Genomic DNA, 19882 nt, shown 5'->3' on the forward strand with positions numbered 1-19882 from the left:
GGGGAGGTGGCAACGAGTCTAGAGAAAGGTTTTGTATATTATTGCTTAATTCGTTAAAAGTTGGGGGGAATTACCAAATGCAAATCACAAACTCTAAATGCATTTGCTCTTTTGCATCAACATTAATAACTGTTTGTGCCATCAGAGAGGCTTGATAAAACAAAACCACATACACAAATGAGACTCTGGTGGGACCTTGATTATTGCTATCTTTATCTCATATTACTTCATCTGGCATTTTGTATTAAATTAAGTTTTACATTGCTCCTTTGCCTGCCTCTCTTATTTTGCTATAGGGCATTCTGTTCAGTAGCCCAGCATGACTTAACAGCCTTTGTTACCCACCACATGCAGACAGTAGTCAATATAACACCATGAATATTTAATTTGATTTCGAACTGCTAGGTAGTCTTACTTCATTAGTATTTTGTTGTTGCATAATTCATTATTTAATTCCATGAATCATATTGTTCTGGAAAAAAATAGTTAGTGATGTCCTGTATTTTTTTGTGGGATCTTAACTGTCATGATGAAGTAAAAAAACAAGCATTTATTCAAAACTTTTGTTCCCACCATAAAGAATTTTCCATCCATGAGATCTTTAATGTAGACCTTTCATAGAAACTTTGTGCTATTCTGTAGCAGCAGATCTAATAAAATCTTTAACCAAATGGTTACATTTAACAATCTCCTGAAATGTTGTTATATGGGTATTTAATGTATTTTCACTTTTTATTGTATATTGTTTCCTCTCTTTATTGATAATACTGGATTATGCCCAACTTTCTTGTGTTAACTTCATAACCAACTACTGTACTCTTCCAACATTTCCATTAATTTAATTAATAGACTTGCCCCAGGCTGTCTGGGCAGTGGGGAACATTATCTGCATATAGAGCAATTCTCTAATCATTTCCCAAGCATTCATCATCAAGTCTTCTGATGGCCATTCTGAAATTGTATTAATGTGCCACAGGGCCTACTGTTCCTTCTGGACCCTTTTATTTTTAGTGTGGAATGCTGAATCAGCCTTTACATTTAAATTACTATTCAACAAATAAAATCTATTAGGGTCAGTGACAGTCTTTAGTGGGTCCTTGGCCTGGTGCCACTGGCAGGCCCTCTGCCAACTTGGTCTATCGCCAGGTGCTGTTGCTCCCATCAGAGTCACCATGCAGCATGGCTGTTTGTTGCCATTGCCTGTCACTCACCTGAACCCTCTCCTTCCTGCAAATATGTGGTGACACATATGTGGTTACTATAGGAACCAAGCTGGTTCATTCTACAGTGGATGGCTGCAATGGTCCACAAGATGCAATGCCTGATGACATCAGACAATTGCATCTTGGGGAATGTTGCCACCCACCACAGAATGGAACTAAGTGCCACTTCAGCTTCCATAAGAAGTGCCACTACCTCTGAACAAACATTTTACAAGGAGGAGGGGGCTGAGGTGAGTGACTGGTCAGAGTGATAGCAACAAGCAGCAGTAATGGTGGCGAGGGTGGCAAGAAGCACTTCTGAGCCCTGGGCCCTGGGCCGCTGCCAAACCATGCTGATTCCCAATTCTGACCAGGCAATTCAAAAAATACTTCTTCCAATTATAAAGTTGGACCTGCAGCTTTCTATATTTTCTTTACATTCTCTTCATCTGGTATAATTCTGCCCTCCTAATTTTTTTTCACTTTCCTGAAGTACCCTGTTTCCTCTTAAATCTCGTTATGATGGCCAGCTTCCACTTTTCACATTCTAAAAGTCTAACTTTTCTGTTCTGAACCAACTTTCTCATCCTGTCCCTGGACCTTATCTCGTTTCTTTCTTTTTCAACCCAGTGTTTTATTTGCCAAAACTGGGAGGTACAGGTCAGTTTGTATTGAAATCCACAGAAGAACAACTCCTCAAGCATGCTTAGCACATCCTCCCTCTGACTGTAGAATATGGGGCTTGAGGTGGGGGTTGGACCAACAGGTTCAACAATTTATTTATTTTGTTTCTTCCCTCAGGTTCAACAATTTTGATGTTGTAGCATCTGTTAGTTTTTCACAGAACAGGCACTAAATTGCACACAGTTTTTTTCTTTTCTGCACTCCCGCAATCCAATATGCTCAGGTACAAATGATTTTTGAATATTCGAGCCACTTTTACAGTTGAGCATTGTGAGAGAAACAAAACACACCATGTATCAAACAGAATTGGGAATGATCTATATGTTTTCTTTTTATTGGCATTTGCTTTGAAATAACAAATTGGTTGGCAGATGTAATATTTTATTTACATATTGCTTCAGTATACTATAAGGGGGGCAATTTGCATCCCATCAGGCTGCTGAGCTTCAACCCCCCCCCCCAAAAAATCATTGGGTCTATCTTCCCCCCCCCCCCACTTTTACTGCTGCCAAAATTGGTGGGGTCTTAAGAGTGCCAGGAAAAAAATGACCGAGGGTGGGGAACACTCTCTCTCTCTCTCTCTCTCTCTCTCTCTCTCTCTAATACATACGCAACAAACAAATAATTCTCTGCTGGGAGTGCAGCGACTGAGGAAGGAGCAGAAGGTGAGCTGAGCTTGGGAGACACTCTGTAGGTTTTGTGGCTTTGTCTTTTGGGGCTGTGTGTGAGTAAGTTTGTGTGCTTATCTGTTTTCTTACTTGTTTGTGTGCTTGTGCTGGTTTTCTAGGGCTGCTGCCTCTTGGATTTGGGTGACTGTTCAGGCTTGTGTGGGTGTTTGTTTCTGGCTGTGACCTTGTTTGTTTCTGGCTGTGACCTTTCACCTAGAAGTGTGAGTCAGGAAGTTCAGGTGATTAGCTGTGGGCGGAGCTAGTCAGAGCTTGGAGTGCAGCGACTGAGGAAGGAGCAGAAGGTGAGCTGAGCTTGGGAGACACTCTGTAGGTTTTGTGGCTTTGTCTTTTGGGGCTGTGTGTGAGTAAGTTTGTGTGCTTATCTGTTTTCTTACTTGTTTGTGTGCTTGTGCTGGTTTTCTAGGGCTGCTGCCTCTTGGATTTGGGTGACTGTTCAGGCTTGTGTGGGTGTTTGTTTCTGGCTGTGACCTTGTTTGTTTCTGGCTGTGACCTTTCACCTAGAAGTGTGAGTCAGGAAGTTCAGGTGATTAGCTGTGGGCGGAGCTAGTCAGAGCTTGGAGTGCAGCGGCGCGCGCCTAGTGGCGCGCGCAGTTTGACCCATCTTTTTGATCTAGGGCAGCAAGTCTCAAACGTTTGTTAGGGGGGACCTAGGCCTCTTCCTCTTTCCCCCTTGACCTCAAGGTTTTCAAGATGGAGGTGGAGGGAACAACCGTTGTCACCTGCAATTCCTGTGCAATGTTTGTTTTCTTGCCAAAGGATGTGGGTAGCTACACCTGCAACAATTGCAAGTTGGTTGCCCTACTAGAAAACAAGGTTGCCCTTCTGGAAGAGAAGGTGCAGCAGCTTCAGGGGCGTGTATCTACGCTCCAGAGAATTAAAGAGCTGGAGCTTTTCTTGGATGCAGCAGAGCACACTGTCTGCACCAAGGAGGAGACAGGGGATCTCCCTGAGGAGGAGGTCAGTTCCCCAACACAGCAGCCAGATGTATGGAGGAACGTGACTCATAGAAGTAGAAGGCCCAGGGATCGCTCTGAGTGCTTAGAATTACACAACCGTTTTGAAGTGCTCATGGAAGACGAGAAACAGACTCCACCTGAGGATCTCTCCCTCATCACAGTTGATGAGGAATATGAAGACGAGCAACCAAGTCAGTCTTCTGGGAATATGCAGGTAACCTTGGAAGGGACAGCACATGGAAGAATCCCAACCAAGCCTATGAAGAGGCGTGTAGTGGTGATTGGGGATTCCCTACTGAGGGGTACAGAAGCAGTAATCTGTGGGCCTGACAAGATGTCTCGAGAGGTGTGCTGTCTACCTGGGGCCAAGATCAAAGATGTAACAGAACGGCTGCAAGGAATCATAAAACCCACTGACAAATACCCCTTCCTTTTGGTGCATGTGGGAACCAATGACACTGCAAGCCATAGCTTACAGAAGATCAAAAATGATTATGAGGCTCTGGGCAGGAAGTTGAAGCAATTAGATGCACAAATTGTCATCTCTTCTGTCCTCCCAGTTGAACGACATGGCCCAGGGAGAGAGGGAAAAATAGGGGAAGTGAACAACTGGCTTCGCAAATGGTGCAAACAGGAACGGTTTGGATTCCTAGATCACGGTCTGCAGTTTCTTGAAGATGGACTTCTGGCAAGTGATGGGCTGCACCTCACAAAAGTTGGGAGGAATGTTTTTGCCACAAAACTCAAAAACCTCATCAGGAGGGCTTTAAACTGACTTATGTGGGGGAGGGAGACAGTGGTCCTGAAGGTAGGAGTCTATCAAATGCTGAAGATGATCATCCGAATGTCAAGGACCAAATGGAGCAAGCAGCATGCAGACCTAGTGGTGGGATGAAAATATCCTTAAATAAGAGACATGGGGGAATGATCAACGGTCTTCAATGTCTGTATACTAATGCACAGAGCATGGGAAATAAACAAGATGAACTTGAGCTCTTGGTACAGCAAACTAAATATGACATAATAGGCATCACTGAAACCTGTTGGGATGAGTCTCATGACTGGAATGTAGTAATAGAGGGATACAATCTATTTAAGAGAAATAGACCAAACAGGAAAGGAGGAGGAGTAGCTTTATATGTTAGGGATATGTATACCTGTGAAGAGATCCAGGATTTAAAACTTCAAAGCCAAATTGAGAGTATCTGGGTCAAAATTAAGGGAGAGAAAAACAACAGTGATCTCATTGTGGGAGTTTACTATAGATCCCCAAGCCAAACTGAGGACACAGATGATGCCTTCCTGGAACAGATGGCCAAGCATTCCAAAGGAAGTGAGATAGTAGTAATGGGGGATTTCAACTATCCTGATATTTGTTGGATGTCAAACTCAGCCAAGAGCATAAGGTCGAACAGATTCCTCACTGGCCTTGCAGACAACTTCATTGTCCAGAAAGTGGGAGAAGCAACAAGAGGATCAGCCATTTTAGATCTGGTCCTAACCAATAGTGATGACTTGGTTAGTGGGGTAGAAGTGGCAGGATCATTAGGTGGGAGTGACCATGCTCTTCTGGAGTTTATTATCCAGCGGAAAGGAGCAACCAAGCATACTAAGGTCCAAATTCTAGACTTTAAGAAAGCCGACTTCAGAAAACTTAGGGAAACGCTGGGTGAAATCCCATGGACAGTAATACTAAAAGGGAAGGGAGTTCATGATGGTTGGGAGTTTGTTAAAAGGGAGATATTAAAAGCACAACTTCAGGCAATACCAATGAGACGGAAACATGGAAGGTGCCTAAAGAAGCCAGGCTGGCTATCTAAAGAACTTTTGACTGAGTTAAGATTTAAAAGGGATATGTACAAAAAATGGAAAAGGGGGGAAATCTCCAGAGAGGAATTCAAACATATAGCCAGCACGTGTAGAGACAAATGTTGTCCCTATTTTCAAAAAGGGGAAAAGAGAGGACCCAAACAATTACCGCCCAGTCAGCCTGACATCAATACCAGGAAAGATTCTAGAGCAGATCATTAAGCAAACAGTCTGTGAGCACCTAGAAAGAAACTCTGTGATCACTAAAAGTCAGCATGGGTTCCTGAAAAATAAGTCATGTCAGACTAATCTGATCTCATTTTTTGACAGAATTACAAGCCTGGTAGATGAAGGGAACGCTGTGGATGTAGCCTATCTTGATTTCAGCAAGGCCTTTGACAAGGTGCCCCATGATATTCTTGTAAAGAAGCTGGTAAAATGTGGGCTAGACAATGCTACCATTCAGTGGATTTGTAGCTGGCTTACTGACCGAACCCAAAGGGTGCTCATCAATGGCTCCTCCTCATCCTGGAGAGTAGTGACTAGTGGGGTGCCACAGGGTTCTGTCTTGGGCCCAGTCTTGTTCAACATCTTTATCAATGACTTGGATGATGGGCTTGAGGGAATCCTGAGCAAGTTTGCAGATGACACCAAATTGGGAGGGGTGGCTAACACCCCAGAGGACAGGATCACACTTCAGAATGACCTCAACAGATTAGACAACTGGGCCAAAGCAAACAAGATGAATTTTAACAAGGAGAAATGTAAAGTACTACACTTGGGCAAAAAAAATGAAAGGCACAAATACAGGATGGGAGACACCTGGCTTGAGAGCAGTACATGTGAAAAGGATCTAGGAGTTTTGGTTGACCACAAACTTGACATGAGTCAGCAGTGTGATGCAGCAGCTAAAAAAGCCAATGCAATTCTGGGCTGCATCAATAGGAGTATAGCATCTAGATCAAGGGAAGTAATAGTACCACTGTATTCTGCTCTGGTCAGACCTCACCTGGAGTATTGTGTCCAGTTCTGGGCACCACAGTTCAAGAAGGATACTGATAAGCTGGAACGTGTCCAGAAGAGGGCAACCAAAATGGTCAAAGGCCTGGAAACGATGCCTTATGAGGAACGGCTTAGGGAGCTGGGTATGTTTAGCCTGGAGAAGAGAAGGTTAAGGGGTGATATGATAACCATGTTCAAATATATAAAAGGATGTCATATAGAGGAGGGAGAAAGGTTGTTTTCTGCTGCTCCAGAGAAGCGGACACGGAGCAACGGATTCAAACTACAAGAAAGAAAATTCCACCTAAACATTAGGAAGAACTTCCTGACAGTAAGAGCTGTTCGGCAGTGGAATTTGCTGCCAAGGAGTGTGGTGGAGTCTCCTTCTTTGGAGGTCTTTAAGCAGAGGCTTGACAGCCATCTGTCAGGAATGCTTTGATGGTGTTTCCTGCTTGGCAGGGGGTTGGACTGGATGGCCCTTGTGGTCTCTTCCAACTCTATGATTCTATGATTCTATGAAATGAAAATAAAGCTCTAAAGCAAAATAGTCATGCTCGTATGCAACTAGGCTGCATTTAATGATCCAGATTCATGAAATACAGGCTTTCAGAGTCAGGTTTACAGAAGGCGGCTTCTCAGCTTTCCCAGTGCACCAGCCATTATACTTGGGCTTCTTGCCATTTGCTCAAAATGGCTTCTATGGATGTTGTCCAATTGACAAATTAAAGGTCTTAGTTTCTCTTTTGGTTCTAACGAATGGCCAGCACTCCCAGCTCTTGCTATCACAATGACCACTCCAAAGGAGGCATAATTAAGAAGAGCACTGAGCTTCTAAGCTGGTACATGCACACAATTTCATAGGACCCAGTCAGTTGAAGTGCTGCTCAGAATGGCTCCTTGCTGCCACTACCAGGCACTCACCTTAACCCCTTCCTCCCTGCAAACATGTTTGCCAGTGGTAGTGACCCTTGCTATGGAAGATGAGCCAGTTCTTGGCTCTGTTCTACAGAGGGTGGCAGCGATATGTGGTTCTGTGACACCTAGTAAGTTGAGCTGCGCATTATGGACAGTCGTGGGATTGACACACAGCTGCTGCTTCCAGTGTAACACTGTGTTTCTGACAACAAACACTTCTGCTCTTATGAATATGGAAAATGGTGTGCTTGATTGGAAGGTGCATGTCCATGTATACACACGCCTCATTTGACTGTATAATGTACAATTTAAGCAAAAAGCAGCAACGTTTGTTCAAAAAAGAATGGGAAACGACGTAGAGATTTAAATCTCAGCCTATTTAAAAGACTCCAATGTGCAACCTTGATAAGGATTGCAGTCAATTAACATAGTTATCAGCCAAATGCATATGGTCTAGGCTGAAACAAGGCCACTGTCTCCTATACTCGCACATAATTCTCTGCTGAAAGTAATCACAGGGTAGCCATGGTTACACAGCCCAGATAAGAGCTGTAATTTTTGTCTAACAATGTCAGAAATGGGAATGAATTCAGAAATGTCTGATTTCCTTTGGGCGCATGAACATGCGCGCACGCACACACACACTCCTGTTCTGGATTTATTTTCATTTATTACTCTCTTGTCACACAGAGGCTTTAAAAATAGCTAAATAAAAATATGTGTCCATATTTAGTTTTAAAGACAACAACAACAACAACACATAACACAAGGTGCAATCGTTGCCGCAGCACAAATTTATTTATTTTTCCTAAAATGAGAAGCCCAAGCCATTTAAAGACAACTGTTTAAATTTTTTATTTTTAAGCATCACGTACAACACTCATCCAAAGCCAGCTTATCAGAAGTGCAACAAGTGACAATACATCAGCTGGCACAAATTCAGTTTGTTGACGACTTCTGCATATGAGCAGGCTTGTAATCCAAATACACACCTACATGAAAGTCCAGTTGAACCGAATTAGACTTGATCCTGGGTAGGCCTGCATAGCATAGGACTCCCAAATACTGTAAATGCAGTATTTCCCACCCCATCCCAGGTTATACACCTGTATGCTTATTGAGCTGTATATAAATATCCTCCCCTCAAATCATCCTATGCACCAGTATCAGCAGAGTCTGAAAACAATGAACTCAGATCCCTCTACCCTGACCATCTGCTAACTGGAAATGCCAAGGATTGAAACTCGAGAACTTGAAAACTTCTACATGCAAAGCACGTGCTCCACCACTGAAATACGATTAAGCAAAATGGGAAAAAATCCAATTGACTCCACCTTTTAAAGGTGGGTGGTACACACATGCGGTAAATATATACATGGACTTAAATGAGGAAAGATCAGGGTTAGGTCACCTTCAGGAGCTACTTTGCCTCTCCCTGGGGGGTTAGCTTGGCCAGTGCACTCTCAAGGGGAAATTTTTATAGTCTGGAGAATATGGCATCAGCAGATTGAATTGCTGTTATTGATTCAGCTACACAGTGAGGTTACCCAAATGCACAACCAAAGAAGAGTTAATCAGAGATGGCAGCACTTGGCGGTGAGATAGGATGATACTTGGGATAGATTTAGATACCACAGAAAGCAAAGGGTCACCCCCCCCCCCGCTTTTTTTGCTTGTCAAGTTTTATGTGTGTCCAATTCATTTGCAAACCCCATAACCACTCTCCAAATTAAACCAAGATGCTCAAAAGGAGGGGAGGGGTGTAAAATAAAGAAAAAAGCAGATGCATCTTATTTCATAAAGTTAGAGCCTTTCTAGCTTAATTTTAACAACGGTACAGGGGTGTGTAATGATGTGAGTCCATTACATTAATTGGTACATTGAGTAGGTGACTGGAGCTCATGCTATTTTTTTTGTTGGGCATTTCACAGTAGATGGGCTGTAAAAAAAGGAGCAATTCTAAATAAGAATGACCATAACACAGTGTCATATAAACCACTCTGCAAAAGTACCTAAGTTCTTGTCTACTATTCCTACGCATTGTCTGCCCTCCACTTTTATTCTCGCAACAGCCCTACAAAATGCCACTATTTTAATAGTGGAGGGTTGAAGGGAAATGATCACAAAAGTCTCAGTGACTGTTGACAAGAGGAAAGACATATGATGGAACTCCCCAAACTGGTTATTCCAAGGAAAGAACTACAGCCTTGCAAGAAATGCAAGGCTGCTGTTGAAAATGGCATTTCCCTGTTGAGTTCCATCCTCCTGCTCCACAATATATTATACAAACAATGCAGTATCTGGGTGTCTCCACTTTCTCCATATTTTATTGGCTGCCACACTATTTAATGACTACAGGTCACAGGTTAAATTCTGCCAGATTTTACGAAACTACGAAGAGGGCTTGATTTGGTCCAGAGCTGCCGTTTTCCATAGAAGGGGCCATGTCGCTTTTAAACATTCAGTTCCACCCTGAAACGGTTCCTACTGAAGCTGAGTTATTTGAGAACTGTGGCCAGAAGCAGTTTGTCCTGTGATACCACACAGAACGTGTCTTAACGCCACTCACGCTGCTAGAAAGAGACAGGAAGACCAGCCAATGACCCCTGTAGCTCAGGGACATGTAGGAGGAGGAAAGGGTCAGGAAGGGCTTTGCTGTTTGAGAAGACGTTGGCGGCATTGAGGAATTTCCTTGACTTAGCCAGTCATGGAGACGTGCACATATATTGTTCTGGGCAGGGAGCCCTAAAAGTTTAATGACAGGCATTCTGGGTATTTGCATCACCGTTGTGCACAGAGGAGGGGGAGGAATAAGAGGCTGCACAACAAGGAGCAGTGATCTGCCTGTATGATCGATGAAACCTCCAAACACAAATGTGTACCAGGTGTTTCAACAGAGGTACAGCTAAGTTTCGTTGAGAGGCTCGTTCTCCACTGCCAGCTCACAAAGAGGTGGGGAGGGAAAGGGTATTAAAAGCAGCACCAAAAGTATACATGCGCAAAAGTGGAGTAGTTGGGAGGCGTTAGGAACATGGTTGCAGCATAGCATTGCAACTCAACTCATTCACAGCCTGACTACAAACGATTAAGGTGTGTTTTTCAAGCCTCAAAGGGTCAGGGCTTTGCGCAAGAGTTATTTGTGGTAGTCTAAATTAAGGACACAGCCTCAGGACATCCTTTCCCCCTTAGCCTGGCTTGAAGGGTCACGCAGGCTTCTCTCAGCAAGAGCACAATGGTTATGACAGCCCATTATAGGGGACTATATAAAATACTCCTACAATGTAACCCGCCCTTTCTCGGTTGCTGGGAGCGGGGAGTATTTTACTCCCCAACCCCAGTGCCTTACATTTGGGACAAAAGGCTGGACATCTCACTGCTCTTCCTAATCATGGTAATGCCAGAGGGTGGAGTGTCAATGCTAGAGTGCTGGGGTGAAGGTTTTCCTCTGCAAGCCTTTAACTAAAACAGAGTTCCTCACGTGAGTTCCTCCCTAACATCCATCCTTCTGTGTATGTGCATGTGATATGCACATCCCTAGGGCCAGACAACTGTTCATATTTGTTTTGTCTTATTTGCAAGGAACCCCAAATGCTTTTATTGCAATAGGAAGGGCTAAATATAATGGTTTGAGAAGTCTTGGGGTAAATGCCATGTTTTGCTCCTGGCAGTAAAAGAGGAAAAAATGTCAAGAGTTTCTCTGTCTGGCTGTAAAGCAGATAGATCTCTCAAGGCTTGAACTGAGTTTGCCTTACCCGGTCACCGTGATAATAAAAGAAAAAGACTCGTGACAGTAAAAAGTCCAGGCTTGAACTGGCTTTTATCTTTGCTTATGTGCAGAAAATGAAGCTATCTGTTTCTCCCATTCTTGTCAACAACTGGTTCTAATGATTGCATATAGCAGCAATGCATTCTGAGTAACTAGAAGGGAAAGATGGAGGTGCCTGCAGTTGTTTATGCTGCTCAGCACACTAATCTGTAGCGAAAAATAAACAAGACAAAGGGCTTCTCTAAGATATTTGCCTAGAAAATTCCATGGGTGTAAATCAAAACACTGTAATTTCTAGAACTAATGGTTTGTAACTAGCAGCTGACTGACAGCACCTAAGAGATAATAGCTCCAGTTACCTATTTAATAATGCAATATTTTTTGTTTTTTTATGGCATATGTATCAAGGTTCATCAGAACATGGCACAATGTCAAGTATGCTGTAAGCCAGCATATTTTGCAAGCAGCTGCTGGGCTTTTCTGATATTAAGTTGTATTTCAATTTGGGACAAAAAGAAAAAGGGAAAAAAGGAACTTCTATTGGAGGCTGGGGGTGGGCACTGGGGTGAACATGCTCAAGAACATTGTCCCCTAACATTTTTACCAACGGCAGCAATACATTAATGTGGTTTGGTTGTTTGGTCTGTAGGCAGCAGGATGTGTGCTTAGGACCAAGATTCTGACTTAGAATTGACTTTGTACCAACAGGACCCCTGTGTTAGGCTCTACCTGGAAACAGAGCCTAGCCATGGGCAATGAGACAACGGCCCTCTGCTGCAACCACACAGCTCATAGTTAAACTATGGGACCTGCTCCCATAAGATGTACCAATGGCCTCTGATTTGGATGATTTTAAAAGAGGATTAGACAAATTAATGGGAGACAAGACTATCAATGGTTACTAGCCATAATAGTTATGTGTGTGCTATAGTGTCAGAGAATAGCTGTTTCTGGGAATCGTAACACTGCTTCACTCATTCAAGTCCTGCCTGGAGGCTTCTAATTGGCATCTGCTTGGCCACCGTGAGAACAGGATGCTGGGTTGGATAGACTTTTGGATAGACTTTTGGTCTGCTCCAGGAGGGCTCTTGTTGGGGTTGTTGGGTGTATATGCTGCAGAAGCTCAGTTGAAGCGATTAAGCTTGCCACAGAAAAATAGCCATTTAGCGGAGCTGTCTGTACTAGGCCAACACCAACATATATATACAGTGATACCTCTGGGTGCAAACGGGATCCGTTCCGGAGCCCCATACGCACCCAGAGCAGTACTTAACCTGAAGCACCGAAGCTGTGCATGCTTACCGCGCGATTCATCGCTTCTGCACATGACATCATTTGGCGCGTCTGCACATGCGCGGATTGCCAAACCCGGAAGTAACCCATTCCGTTACTTCCGGGTTCGGCGTGATCGTAACCCATGTTGTACGCAACCCACAGCATTCGTATCTAGAGGTATGACTGTACACACTATTTGCAGATGTTACAATAGTCTGAGCCCAGAGAAGGCTCTTTGCTTCAAAGTCCTTGCTGTGTTAAAGGCCACAGCCAAGTCCTGATTTAAGTTCCAACTTCTTCCTCACACAATCTCTTCACAAAATTCTTCACATGAATCCACAGTTCTGACAGAAAGTCTTCAACAATTTGCGATCCACACCGTATTCTGTAACCTGAGCCCTTTTATACACAAAGTTACTTTCCAAATCTGCCCAGATAAGAGTGTCACCAAGATGCCTGGAAGTGCATTATGGGGGATGAGTCATCTCTGCTGACTCATGGAGAATTAACCCATTAGCTGCATTCCTTAACAGGCTCCTTCTCCATTCCTATATTTTTCACCAATATAAGATCCACTGCTAAAATCTATGCTCACAATGTACTCGAATTTCTGCATAAGTGTACAGTACATGTTAAACTGTAAAGGTCTCCAACTTTAATTTTGGCAACTTTATGCTTTAGAAAACGAACAAGCCACATTACCAGACTTCATCCTTGTTGCAGGGGGGGGGGGTTGTTAAGGGTATGAAATGGGGAACCTCCTTGTAGAAGGAAGTGGGAGACAAATTGTTGCAGCCTACAATTAAGCTAATTAAATGAATGCCTTGCAAATGCGCTATAATGAAGGGAGGAAATCAAGTAAGATGATAGAAGTGTTATAATGCATTAGCATGAAAGGCGTGCTAATTAGAAAGCCCTGGTGAGGCACAAAGAGCAATGAATTTCCAAACTGGAAAGCTGTTTTGAACGTGTGTGCCAAGTTATGAGAGCCTGACCCTACAACTTCCATTCTACAGAAAAAAAGCAACTTGTGCAAACGGAGAGGGAAGTGCAGTGAAGAAAATGCCATTTCTCTCTCTCTTTGACGTCCACCCAAGCCCTTCTGTTTTTGTAGCTGTGAACACTCTGGCAGGGATTGTGAGAAGGGCAGGTAAAAGCTTGCTATCACTGAGTTGCAAAAATCATGGAGGAGGGAGAGCAGGCAAAGGGGACTAGGCAAGAAGGGGAAATAAGCAGTGGTGCACTTAGGTAATTTTGAACTCTGCACTTAATGATCTTTTATGGCAGTAGGGAGGATCTCCTTAGAAGGAAATCTACTGCATATTTCTTCCCTCAATATGCAGGATAAGTCAGCCTAGCTGCACTTGGATGCCATCCTGCTCATTCTGCCACGTGGGTTCTCAGATTTCTGCCCCCAAGTCCTGCCCTGACGGAACCACTGCAAATAAGAAGCAGGGCAGGGTCTATTATGCTGGGCAGAGCTTCAGCAGGTAGCAAACTAATGGAAGCAGGATTGTTGGAAGGATCAAAGCTTTGGATGAAGTCCAAAGAAATGAGGTGAAGAGAAGGCCAGAGGAAGGGATGTGAAGTTGGGAGAAAAACGAGACAGGAGTGTGGCCATGAACTTCAAAGGCAAGCAAAGCTTTGGTTTCTTCATTGATTTTACACAACCATCCAAATCTTTGGCTGCAGTCCGATGATGCTTTGGTGGGTGCTGCTAGCAAGCAGGAAAGTGCCCTTCTAGAAAAGCAGGCACTGTGGCTACAGTCCTGTGCTCAGTTGGATGCCAGAAATGTCTAGGGCACACAAGCTGCATGTTCTTCCCTGGCACTTTTGAGGCAATGTATTTTTTTTCCACTCCACTGCTATCTTCTATGTTATGGAAGTTCTTGGATCAAAGCTCGAGACTGGAGTTAGCATTAAAACAATTTTCCAGTTTGAAAATGTGATGCTTTTCTGCCAAGGTGTTATTGCTTTTTAATGCATAGCTTTTATATCGACTCATTGTCAATACTTTGATCATCATTTTGCCCCCCAATTCATTTTAATGCTCATAGCAGGCAGCCTCCAGATTCTGCAAAATGGTTGTTGGTTATTGATTTTATTTTTTTTAGCGGAGGAGATTTTCCCAAGAAAGGATAATCCCAGATTAAATTAAGGGTGGTGGGAGTGGGGGATACTGGCAACAGTTTTGATGGATGATGTCATTTGGACACTGCAAAAACAAAACCCCACAACCCAAACTTATGTGCATGAGGATCACTTGCCCACAATAAACACCCATATGGAAGCACCCTTAGTCCCAATGAACTCCTGATGCAATTGCAAATGACTAGGTGCAGAATTAGCCATACACCACGTGCACAGATATTCCAGGCGGAATAAACATATTCATTGGCAGGAAAGGGAGATCTGCACCATGTTAAGAACTGGGTGCCTAATTTTGGCAACCAACCCCAAAGTGAGCATTTCATGACAATATGTACATGGAAAGGAGAAGAGTGGGTGACTGTCACAAATGAATTCCTATGCACAATTCCTGATAGAACATTGTGTGGGCTGTTTCAATCATCCACAGGCTAATTTAGAAAATTAAAAGGGTCATCTGGTGTGTGTATGTGTTAGGGGGGGGAGAGAATGTCTGGCTGTAGGAGATTTCAAAAGGTACTACAAAGGTACTACAAGAGTACCTCTACATTAATTATTATTATTATTATTATTATTATTATTATTATTATTATTAAAAGAGCAAAGATACATTAGAGTGGTGGGAGATAAAGAATTTCACAGCATGGGTTAGAAAAGAATTCTGAAAACCTATGCAAACCGTATCAGGATTGCCTCCCAAACCTTGAATATGCTTAGGTTTGTTAAAGTCACCAGCCATGATAACTTTCAGAGGAGTTGATGTATTTGAAATAATATGTTAATTGTCTCAAAATGATATAGCTAATTGGTCATATTTTCCTCCCTCCAAATGAAAACCAAGTTGATAAAAAAAACAAAACCCAGCCCCAGTCTAAGCAACTGGATCTGCCACAATCAACAGTGGTTCCTGCATTGCAGGGGGTTGGACTAGTTGACCCCTGGGATCTCTACCAACTGTATAATTGTATGTTTCTTTGTCATGTATGACATGGATGAATATATATATTGGAGGAGGGAAACTGAATGACTCTCTTCCTAACTATGGACATCATATCAGTGATGACCAGGATACAACGAACCACAACTACTTCCATACACACAAGGGAAGGTGGGGCGCTTTCTTGAATAGCAGACCCTTCAACATGTCACAATGCAAACTATTTAGGAAACTATTTATGAAACTGAGAGTTATTTCCAAATTGGGGGGGGGGAGGCACAACCCTCACTGGGCATGCCCAATCCCATGGGCACATTTTAAATAGCTCCTTGGACCCTAGTCCAATATTTTCTTTTTTCAAATATATCATATCCACGAACTTCCGCAAACTAACTCTTGATCAAAAGTCTCAGAGTCAAACTTGTCATGGAGCAACCTTGGGAAACAATATTGTTTTCATATTAAGTTGTACCCTTTTTTAAAAAAAAAAACATGTTTTGAGCTATACTACGAATTGGCAACATTATGAACAGGTTAGTACCCAAATTTCTGAAACATTTCTCCAGATACACTGAAGCTCACACTCAGCTGAAAGACAAGCCATGGAAGTATTGCAGGTGAACATAAATCATGTTCTCCTTTCATTGTGGTCAGACAATGATGATGTGTTAACTAGCACAATGTTTCTGAAAATACAACCCCTCAGGTGACTTTATATTGCAAGAACCAGAAAACAGTATTCGTTTTATAAGATATAGTCAGAAATACTACTTTAAAAATCAGCTCTTCACTTTTTAGCTGCAGTTCAGAAGCACAGATCTTACTACTCTCAAACTGCAAGGCTTCCACTCCGGTCAGATTAAATTGTATTATTCCCTCATTTTGCACAGTTCATCTTCATCATCATCATCCACAACCATCAGGGTCAAGTTCCCCAATCTGAGAAACCTGAAGGGCTACTTCAAACACTATTTTAAACTGACATGAATTTTAAGGCTGGTGTTAGCTTCGCTGTTAAATGCTTATTATGTATCTGCTTCAGGTCAAGTTCACTTCTGAAGACTGTTCACTACCGGTAGCTTTTGCCTTGGAAGTGAAATTAATATGAATCCTGGCATACATGAAACCATTCTAAAGTTACTTTTAAAGTTCTATTGAAACCACTGAGATTTGCATGAATCTTAATGCTAATTTTGGTTTCAGGAAAGCATTCTAACTACTGCTTAGAAGAGAAGTAGAGAAAAGATGCCGTCAAATCGCTGGAGGAAAAGGCATTATCAGCGCATTCAAGACCAAATTCAGATAGTTCAGCAGCCCTTATGGATAAATTTAAATAGGTACCAAACACATAGGCTAATGCTGTCTCTAAGAAGAATAAAATGGTAAAAGTTCGCACATAGTACATTAGGTGTGTGATGTTATTATAAAGAGGAGACATAGAATGTATAGATACTGGTGCCTATAATTACTTAGGGGTAGCAGTATTATAAAGCCAGAGTGTTTAATTAATATTTATGTTCTGGATAAATACAGGAAACAGGTCAGTTTCTATGATGCAATTTTTAACATAAAGCTTAAGAAAAAACCTTGGTTAAACTTCCCTGAGCCATGTAGTCAGAAAAAGAGGAAAATACCACAATTCACTTTCTTTTCTATTTAACAGCAATGCTGGCAAAGTCCAATCATTATGTTATACATCTTAAACTGAAAATTATCTCGTTTTGACCAAGGCCTAGTTTTGAGCTCTTCCTTTGAGCTTCCTCCAATCCTAGTTTCAAAATGCTTCCTTAATAAGACTTCACTTCGGACTTTTCAAACTTGATTCTATAATAAATTACTGAAATTTGAAGCGAAGTGCTGACACCTATCAGTGGGTTCCTGGCCAATAAAACCTTGCAATCTGGGAAGGATCTGTAGAAAAATCAATAGCTAGCCATCAAAGCGGTTCTCATTTTTTACCTCCCTTTCAGCAGAGAGAAACAGAGCTCATTACCAGGAGGGCGTTGATGGGTGTCAACAACAAATTCAGACCCTCAGAAGAGGTCATGGGCTAAGTAAGGCCAAGATGGAAAACAGGCACTTACCATCTTCCTCAGAATATATATACTCCAGGTGTATCCACAATACCTGCATGTCAAGTTTTCCCTAGTGACTTATTGTTTTTATTCCATAACTGGGCATCAGCAATAAGAGCCAAAGAAAGCGATTAAGGGGGTGGCCAATGCCACATTCACTTACCTACAAAAGAAGGAGGGAGGGGGAAGAAAAAGGTTTGAGCTGGTTAATCACCACAGTTCACTAAGCTCTTTACGATCATAGATAATTAGCTTTGACTCAAAGGAGGATTGCAAGGTTGCTGAGAAGGGAATAAATAACCTTGCTGTTTTTAATGGATCCAGACTGGCCTAACCCTAGGAAAACAAAATAAGGAAAGGCACATTTATATATCCGGTTCTGTTTATTGAACAGCAGATGTTACAATGAAACAGGTGGCGGAAATATAAACCTTTTTAAAGCCCTCGGGGTGCTTTCTCAGGAAGCTTATAATGATTGTCACTAGATCTGTTGCAGCCGTCTCTTCAGAGTCTAACATGGTGCAAGGAGATGCTGGGATTGTGCCAGCAATCTCCTAGGCAACTGCCTGCTCGCAGGAAGCCACAAATAGCAGCAGTAAACCCCACCGCACACATTTCGGCTTTCTACTCGCTTCTTGCTCCCCACCCAACCCAGTCCTGCCCCACCCACTGCTCTCGACTGGTGAAACAAGCACACATTCTGCCCCAATGGGATTTCTGGGAAAGGGAAATGAGATCCATTCCAGCCCCTTTCTCAGATCTAAGCATCAGCTCTAGCAGGATGGTGTGTTTTATTATAAATTAAAGAAGGAAGAAACAGTGCAAGGAAACCTGTCAAAAAAAAAGAGAGAGAGAGAGGGTGGGGAGTATTAGAGATTACTTCTGTGTCATGAAGCTATGACAACACTCTTCACGCTGACTGAACAAGGGGTCCGCTGGGACACATCAGTTACAAAGAATGAAATTAAATTAGGGACTGGATCTTTCCCATTAAGCACTCAGCAAATAAATGTACAGCGAAATGGCAGCTTCTGTTTTGTCAATCATTACATTTTATTTTATATCTCATTTCACACACAAACACACACACACACACAGCGCGCAGCAGGAATAAGCAGCAAAATCATACAATCTACTCCAGCTATTTTAAACAAATATACAGTACATTATTTAGTTACATCCGAGAAGCAGTAACTGAGCTATTCAGTGCACACATTACCACAAAAGTGCTATTTTCATATCCCAGGCATTTCATGTTTTAAGCAAAGATGGAAATAGCATTTTGAAAGTGCAACTTGTATCGTACATCTATGAGATAAAGTGTCAAATACGTTGGTTTCCATTCTAATACACAGTTATTTTAAGTAAGTTATAATTAGCAACCTGACAAAATATGGATTAAAGGGCTTATTTCTGAACAAACCACTTTTTGCATGGAACTTCCTGATGAACATGCTGAAGGAGGGCTGGAATCCAGCAACATAGATTTCTATAAACATCTAGGCATTTTATGGGCCAGGCGAAAACGCTTATTTACCATATTTAATTACTTCAGTTGAAAGCTTGCTCAGCACTGATGGTCCAAAATATAGAAAAAATATAGACAAAATATAGAAAAATATAGGGAAAAAACCCACCAGGAGTACAGTTAAATAATAATATTAATTACAGAGAGAACTACATAAATGCACACAAAGCTTGCATAAGTGGTATATTGGATGATGGTGTATTATTATTTTTTAACTGAGGGATATTTATGTGCACTCAATGCAGTGAACATCCAATACAGTGGTACTTTGGGTTACAAACACCTCAGGTTACAAACACTTTGGGTTACAGACTCCGCTAACCCAGAAGTAGTACCTCAGGTTAAGAACTTTACCTCAGGATGAGAGCAGAAATCGCACACCAGTGGAAGGCCCCGTTAGCTAAAGTGGTATCTCAGGTTAAGAATGGTTTCAGGTTAAGAACGGATCTCCGGAACGAATTAAGTTCGTAACCAGAGGTACATGTGAGGGTGCTGATTGTGCTTTCCACAAGTGATGACTACTGACACCACGGGTACAAATTTACAGCGTTTTATTTACAACCATATACAAGGCAGAGTCCAAGTTCTCATGTCCATTCAGTCCGAGTCAGATTCCAGGAGTGGCAATCTTTGGGACCACCTCCAGCAAAGTATATTGGGTGCCCTTAGTCTCCTCCTCCTCTCCTCTCTGCACTTTGGAGGAGACGGGGTGATGACGTTTCCCTCCCCTCCTGAGCCGCTCAAGTGTGGATCAGTGTCCCTAGCGTCTGAGAGCTCTCCTTCCACAGAGCTCCCTGCCTCTCTGACCCCTTCACCGCCTTGCCAGGCTCTCTGCTGGCTCCTGGGCAGTGCTCTGAGCTCCCTGCATCCCGGAGCCCTTGCACTCCTCCGCTGGG

The 19882-nt window shown here is 42.6% G+C and overlaps 1 protein-coding gene across 1 annotated transcript in view; it reads right to left on the reverse strand.

Annotated features, from left to right (window-relative positions):
* The window catches only part of ANK3 (ankyrin 3), a 338144-nt gene that overhangs the window by 265623 nt on the left and 52639 nt on the right, over positions 1–19882 (reverse strand). The gene's annotated exons all lie outside the window — the stretch shown is intronic.

The sequence above is a fragment of the Zootoca vivipara genome, chromosome 5 (genome assembly GCF_965207765.1).
Source record: "Zootoca vivipara chromosome 5, rZooViv2.hap1.1, whole genome shotgun sequence".
Classification (NCBI taxonomy): domain Eukaryota; kingdom Metazoa; phylum Chordata; class Lepidosauria; order Squamata; family Lacertidae; genus Zootoca; species Zootoca vivipara.